This window comes from Lagopus leucura, unplaced genomic scaffold (genome assembly GCF_019238085.1).
Source record: "Lagopus leucura isolate 7727_CA_CO unplaced genomic scaffold, USGS_WTPT01 Super-Scaffold_100004, whole genome shotgun sequence".
In the NCBI taxonomy this organism is placed as follows: Eukaryota; Metazoa; Chordata; class Aves; order Galliformes; family Phasianidae; genus Lagopus; species Lagopus leucura.
In genome coordinates this window covers 38,625,315-38,633,046 of record NW_024962264.1, presented here as the reverse complement: position 1 = coordinate 38,633,046, position 7,732 = coordinate 38,625,315, and the positions used below count along the sequence as shown (strand labels likewise).

At 39.8% G+C, this 7,732-nt stretch overlaps 1 long non-coding RNA gene across 1 annotated transcript in view; it reads right to left on the bottom strand.

Moving 5' to 3' along the window:
• LOC122179670 overlaps positions 1–3,263 on the bottom strand; it is an 11,247-nt gene extending 7,984 nt beyond the window's left edge. The window contains exon 1 of the long non-coding RNA XR_006178792.1: positions 3,190–3,263. This is a non-coding gene — a long non-coding RNA (uncharacterized LOC122179670). The remainder of the gene's footprint in view (positions 1–3,189) is intronic.
• Between the last annotated feature and the right edge of the window lie 4,469 nt (positions 3,264–7,732).

Genomic DNA, 7,732 nt, shown 5'->3' with positions numbered 1-7,732 from the left:
AGATCACTTGAGGTTTAATTTTACTACTAGAGCTCAGTACAAGCTATTTTACTTCTATTTTAGCTTGGGGAGGAATTAAGTAAGTTTGGCTAATTTGCAGTCATTACAAAAGGGATGGTCTGTCCATCCACAAAAGGCAAGACCATCTGGCTGCCTTACATGTATGCAACCACAAAGGAAGGTGAACATCTGCCATGAGACATGTCATGTCTTCATTTCAGCTTAATTAGGTATTATACAGAGAAAGAGAAGAGAGGTCTTCTTGCTTTAAGATTTGTCAGCAGACTAAATCAAAATTACAATTCCGCTTACTTTTACAAAAGATGTAGCCTTTAACAAACTTACAACTTCTGCTAGTGAAGTCTGTGAAATCTTATGTAGAATGTCTCAAAAAATAGATCAGTGAAACTCACCAACAGAAGTTGCAATTTATTAGATACTACTAGGTACGCTGATTCAAGGAGAGAGACAAGATGATCAGATAGTTACTAAATAAATAAAGCTACTGCCAGCCTAACACGTCTCCTCAACACAAAATGTCAGTGGGACTAAAAGTATATGAAGTGAAAGTACCTTTACCCTACTCACCCTTCACAGCGATTACTGTAAAAGACCTTTGATTTTACTTGCTAGGAAGTTCTTGTGTTGTATTAAAACAAAATTATGTTTATTTTCGCCCTATCTGCTTGAGAGTTGTACAGGAATATGAAACTTCTGCTCAACAGAGTTAAATGGCAAAATGGACTAATACACGTGGTGAATATACTGAAACATGATTTAGAATTGATACAGTGCAATGCACTGTAATTTAATTACCTGACATTCAAACAGACAAAATTCTGGAAATGCAGGATGTGTCACTACATAATCTTAGCTTCAAATCTAATCAGTTTGTGTCATCAGTACAGGCATGGCAGCATCAGAGGACAAGCACGTTGTGCAGGAGCTTGGAGAAGCCTGATCTCTGCATGCTTTGGAGCACAGCCACGCCATGTTGTGCCACCTGCCCCCTCCCAGCTCTCACAAGGACTTCTCTGCTCCATCACAATTTTGAAAGCACCCCAGTTTGGCTTTTCTTTCTCTCTCTCTTTTTTTTTTTTTTCCCCCTATATGTTGCTTGGGTATAGCAGAAAGTGCTCAAATACTTGCCTTGAGCACAAACAGCAAAGGAATTCTCAAAGATTTTCTTTCCTTTCTCCTCCCATTTCTGCTTACAGAGGGCATTTGGCCAGCACACCGGCAGCCTCTCCTGGAGCAAATCAGCTTGCATTCAGGCAGCAAACCACACAGGTCTCACTCAGCCCAGGGATGTCTATTAAAACTCCTTCCATAAGCCCAGCCAGGGATACTACTGGCTGCTTTTCACAGCTTTTTCTGCCTGGAGCAGACGAGGCCTCAGGGAGGTTATGGTGAGGACCTGTTGTCATGGCAACGCTGCCACACGTGCGATCCTGAGATGGCGTCAGGTATCGGGGCACGGCAGCCTCGTGCCACTTCCGCGAGGTGCTGACTTCCCGCTTTGCAGGGCAGCCCCACAGAGCTCTGCGAGGCTCGCGGCTCTCAGCAAAACAAGGCTGCAGAGACCGCATCACCTCTCCTCCTCAGGGCCAGTCCAAGCCTGCATTACCAGCACACCTGCAACCCCTGAGCAATGTAAGGGTGAGGAATTGCGTTACCCTCGGCACGCGGCTCAGCAGGGGCAGGGTTCTGAGGACACGAAGCTTTTGGTGAGGGGACAGTGCAGCTCTGTGCCCTTCAGTGGAACCGGTGGCACTTGTTGTTCACAGTTCCTTGGAGGTACTGCAAACCACACAGGTGTTACTCTACTTTTTGTCTCTTTTCTTCTTCAAGCAATAGGAAGATCCTTCAAAGAGACTCAATCTCCCTCAATTAGAGTCAAGGCTATTTTTTTTTCCTCTGATTGTTACACTCTCAAGAGAAAACTTCAAAATCACTTTTACCTGGGCTTTGAGTGCTGGCAAGGATTGCAGGAAGAAAAGAGAAAGCTTTATGATACTCAAGAATTGCACCTACATTCAACAACACCTTTTCATGCAATGCTATCTGAAATATCTTCATATCCTGTATCAGGTATTTTGCAAAACAAACTGAAACAACATGCAGAAGCAATTTCAAACGTTAATGTAAGACTTCAATTGTTGGAGACATTAAATGAAAGTAAATCCAAAAATCACATCTATTTTATGTGAACCGTCACACAGAAAAATCTTGAAACAGCTCAGTGCATTTCCGTCCTATCAGTTTGTTACACTCTCCAAAATCAGTCACAATCTTTTTCAGCATCAGGGAGAAATATCTGTAAACTGAAGCAAGAGACTTTTTCCATTATTTTGGTACTGCTAAAGAGAAATGAATGACATTCAGCCAGGATAGTGGAAGACATTTTGCCACATGCCAGATCCTCTGTGCAAGAAAAGAGACTTCCACAAGCAAAACTTAAAAAGTAGGTAATAGCTATTTGTGTTTGGGGAATCTGATTTTCAGTAGTACTGAGTGTTCTTTGGATTATTCACTGATGATCATGGTGCTGATTCAAGAAGTTTTGATTTTGACACCCCATTTTACTCTCAGATATTCTATAACATGATGCATAGAGCTGGAGAAACAAAGATGCAGTAAAATAAAAAAAATGTTTGCAACTGTAGAAACATCAGATCTGCTCATATAACACATTGAATAACACCAGGGTATTTTAGAGGAGGTGATGATATCTTCTGCAAATGCTGCTGGAGGGCACGCTGCCAAGTTATTTTATTGATTTATTTTTTACAATGACATTATGAAAAGAGGTTTCCTTAGATAATCCTGACTAGTGACCAGTTGGACCAAAATGGGTGCCTGTACTGCTTATTCTGCATTCATGGTTTTTTGCACTCTATGCAAAAATGAGACTCTGGGTGTCATCATACCCTATAGTAAACCAATCTGAGGAACCTAACGAGTTGAAAACTGTTTTCTGTGGGTTTCCAGTTCAGTTCCATGAACTGGTTCCTGCTCATTCAGTTCTCAAAGCAAGGGAAAGGAGCACGGAGGGGAGCAGAACTTTCCATTTTACAACAGGCTGTTTGACCAGCTTAGTTTTAAAATGAAGTCTTTATGCCACAGTCAACACAGTTATTCCCAAAAGCCAATGACTTTTCTGGTGCAAACTGGTAAAAAAAACCCTACCAGATCTTTCTTTTCTTTTCCTCCATTTGGGCATTGATCCGCATGGTTTTAAACTTGCTTCATTTCAGTTCTACTTGATCTACTTCCAAGCCAGTATGCAAAAAAAGAAACTGGGACAACAAGCAACACTGAAAATAAATGAAGAATGTGAAATTAGTTTAGATAAACATATCTGAGCACATAAATCAGTTATGGGTCTATATGCTCTTTTAAACTCTGAACTAGCCAAAATTGATGCAATTCCACCTTGTTTGGTTGTTTTGGTTTTTTCTTAACTTCACTATAAAGGACAATTATATTTTGGAAATAAAAACTCAAAATGGAATACCACTTCTTTTCACTGTTTGGTATTTCCTTCCATTCTATTCCAGGCTGCAGGGTTTTCTTGTAACCTAAACTTCAGACTTACTAAATTTTCAGAATTTTATAAGAATGCTTTGATAAGTCTTCCCTTGCAGCTACTGAAGTCTATTTGAAATGGAGCAATTTTTTTCTGGCCTTCTCTGACCCATTGCTTGTTTACCTGATTTTGCTAAACGTTATTTTGTGAAGAAAACAAGTAATAATAGTACATCTGATCACAGAATACTGTCAAGGCAGAACGTCTCCACACTGGCTATTTTAGATCTATGGTATTCTATGACAAAAAATAAAGAGTGTGTGAGAAGTCTTATCTGATTTCACCTAAATTTTGAGAAAAATAGTGTCCTATATAGCACGTAGAAGTGAGCAACAAATCTGTACTCAGTCTTTATGATCTCACAACAGTATGTTTTCCTTTTTTTAACCCAGGGTAAGATGTTTCTAAACCTAGTGTTAAGCTGAAGACTTAAGACTTCATACAGAATTTGTACATCCATTGAACGTTTAAAGTGTCTGAACAGGAATTTTGAATGTGACATTTCTTTCCCCCCCCCCCCCAGACTACATTAGAGTTACGTATAGGAAACATAGCTAAGATTTAAAGAGTTGAAAAGCAAACTGATCTTATATTTATCAATTTGAAACAGGTTTCCAACCAATAAAATGCTGGAGATCTGGGGGTAACTTACCTAAGATATAATCAGCTCTTGGAAGAAACATTTTGGAAGAAGTACATTTTCTTCTGATAAATTCTTTGCAATAACAGACAAAGTACCATTAGGAATATCAATAAATACATACTGGAAAAGATTGACTCACCAAACTGATGATAGAGTATCTAACTACAAACTCCTTCTTCTCAAGAAGCAGCCTTCATACAAAAGAGATCCTCTTTTCAGAGGCTAGCTCATAAATGAACACAGGGAGGAATAGAAACCTAGGTCAACTCCTTTTGGTCAATTGCAATTCTGGTACATTGCTTGCATCTGTGCTTCCAGCTCCCCGCCCTTCATCAGGTGCTCAATCATCACTTCAGGCTGTAACATAACAGTTCCCTTACAGACATATTGAACAGAATAGGTACTTTTGTAATTGCCAGCAAGTTGACTTTATGTTATGATTTCTATGACTTTATTAGTTCATCCATAAGGAAAATATTGTCTACTTGTTTTAATTCATTTCATCTTTACTCTGCCACACATTCTCAAGGCTTTATAGAGTGAAAATTGTATCAAGGATCCCAACAAGGCACTAGGTATCCTTAGCTTCCCACAAATTAAAAAAAAAAAAAAAAAAAATAGTAGAAATTCCCCAGAGCATTTACCAACTTAAAAAGCTTGAGACCTCAGGCATTGCTGTCATTTACATCTGGAGTCTACTGCAGATGATATAAAGATGTAAAATTGGAGGCCTGCCATATGCTTAGTTTTAAATAATGTTCCCATGCAAATATGCGGTTCTTTCACACAGAGCCTTTACCACTAATAGTGTTCGTGTAATGACATCCATTTATACAGCCTTGCAATCAACTGCATCTGATGTAATCTGTCAGATGTATGGTTTTCTGGGCTGCTTCTTAAAGATAATGTTGATAGTATTACTTGAAAACACCCCTTTGGCTTTTGGATTCCTGTTATAGATTTTTGTTTTTCTACATGTAATGATTTTTTCGCTCTAAATATGTAAGCGTTTCTTCAAAGTAGATCTATAATAAGGTAGTTTGGATTGTGTGCCTTAGCATTGTCTGCACACTATTAGTATTGGACTCCCAAGGGCTGTATGTGCAGTGAACCACAATAAAGAGGTTGGTGTTCCATAGAAGGGCTTATGTGACAAATTACTGACCTGTTTTGGAGACTATGTAACCAAACCTTTGTCAAGGGCTGTATATAACATTTTTATTCAGCATAATTCCTGTAGTTTTAAGTGTGGTATTTGCCTTATTGAGAGTTTGATGTGGCAGCTAATCAAGAAAACAATTGCAAGATATGGTTACTGACATGATTAGTTGTGTCACTCCCAAGAAAAACAAACAAACAACACATTGCTTTGTGATTCATAACCTACACTGGCTTAACATTTATACAGCTTCTTGCTATATTTGAGGTCTTTAGAAATTCTTCCAATATCCTACTTCTCCAACTCTGTTTTTAAGAGTATTGGAAGGGGCATGTGTCCTCATTTTGCCATAGCAGAGATGTCACTCACTCCACAAAACTATGAGTGGCATTACTACACAAGTGTAGTAGTACACTTCTTTAAGATAATTAATGAAATCATTTTTCTTGATATGGACTTCATAAGATCCTTAAGATAGAAGCCCTTTTCCCAGCTGGAATTTGACCAAATGTTAATAGTTTCAAGTTGCTAAGGCTGATATCTGCTTTTTATCAGTTTAGAGACTTCTGTTAGAGAAACAATCGTGGATTTGCAAAGTCCATTACTTCTTCACTTTCTAGTTGATTAACTAATTAGACTAAATTTTCTCTCCATCATTGTAAGTAATATTTTTCTCACCAAGACATATTTATGAAGCTTGTTTCATTTTCGTTCCTGATTTCTTACATAAATATTAAATAATGAACAGAAATTATGGCCAGGTACTTCTGTGATATTCTCAAAAGTTATTCTGTGACTATGTTGGGGTACTGTTAGGTCACAGCTTGAACTGGTGATTGAGCTCCTAGTGAAAAGTCCCCCATGTGACCAAAAGGAGTGGACCCAGGATGGACCTTGGGTTCATGTAAGGACCAGCCACCAGAGAGAAGTTATTTCTTTGACTTAGGCTGCTTCCTGTGAAGGACTGCTGCATAGCTAGAGTACCTTTGCTAGCTGGGTGAATTTCATTCTTTCTGTATGTGACTCTTTGCCTACCTGTGAATGCATTACCTGGTATTGCTGAGAACATATCAGAAAAAATTTTGCTTCTTCAGAGGGTGGTGATAGATGGGGTTAAATTCAGCTGGTGATCAGTCACAAGTGGTATTCCCCATGTGTCTGTATTGGGGCCTTTCCTGTTCGTTGTCTTTACTGATGACCTATACAATGGGACTAAGTTCATCCTCAGTAAGTTTGCAGATGACACCAAGCTGGCAGGAAGTATCAATCTGCCTGGGGGTAGGAAGGCCCTACAGAAAGAACTGGACAGGCTGGATCCATGGGCTGAGGCTAGTGGGATGAATTTCAGCAAGACCCAGTGCTAAGTCCTGCACTTTAGCTGAAGCCCTAGGCAGTGCTACTGGTTTGGGATGAGTGGATGGAAGACTGTGTATAGGGAATGGACCTGTGGATGTTGGCTGATGCTTGGCTCAACGTGAGCCAGCAGTGTGCCCAGGTGGCCAAGAAGGCCAATAGCATCCTGGCGTGTATCAGAAGTAGTGTTGCCAGCAAGAGCAGGGAGGTGATCATCCCTCTATACTTGGCCCTGGTGAGGCTGCACCTCGAGTACTGTGTTCAGTTTTGGGCCCCTCGCTAGGAAAAAGATGTTGAAGCCCTGAAGTGTTTTCAAGAGAAGAGCAATGAAGCTGGCGAGGGGTCTGGAACACAAGCCTTTTGAGGAGCAGCTGAGGATACTGGGATTATTTCCTCTGTAGAAAAGGAGGCTCAGGGGTGACCTTATTGCTCTGTATGACTACCCGAAGAGAAGTGATGCTGAGATGGGTGTCAGCCACTTCTCCCTTATAACTAGCAATAGGATGAAAGGGAATGGCCTCAAGTTGTACTGGGGAGATTCAAGTTGGACGTTAGAAATAAATTCTCTGAATGAGTGGAGTTGTGCTGGAACAGACTGCCCAGGGAGGTAGTGGAGTCACCGTCCCTTACGTAGTTAAAGATGAATTTATATGTTGTATTGAGGGACATGGTATAGTGGGAAATGTTGGTGATAGATGGATGGTTGGACAGGATGGTCTTACAGGTCTTTTCCAACCTTGGTGATTATGTGATAAGCAGAACAGTCTTTAATGCCAGCATTCTAGTTTGTGTGAAAATTATATTCTTGTAAAATTTTAGGGGCAACTTCAGTTAGATATATGCATTCAGTTGGTCTCTTCTTATAAACAGGTCTTCTCAGAAGCACTCTCAGTTTCAAGGCATTATACTATCTGCCAGTAAGTGGGACATTTATTATTTTCTCTGATCTTGCTATTAGTATAAATACAACGTATGACTTTATTTTATC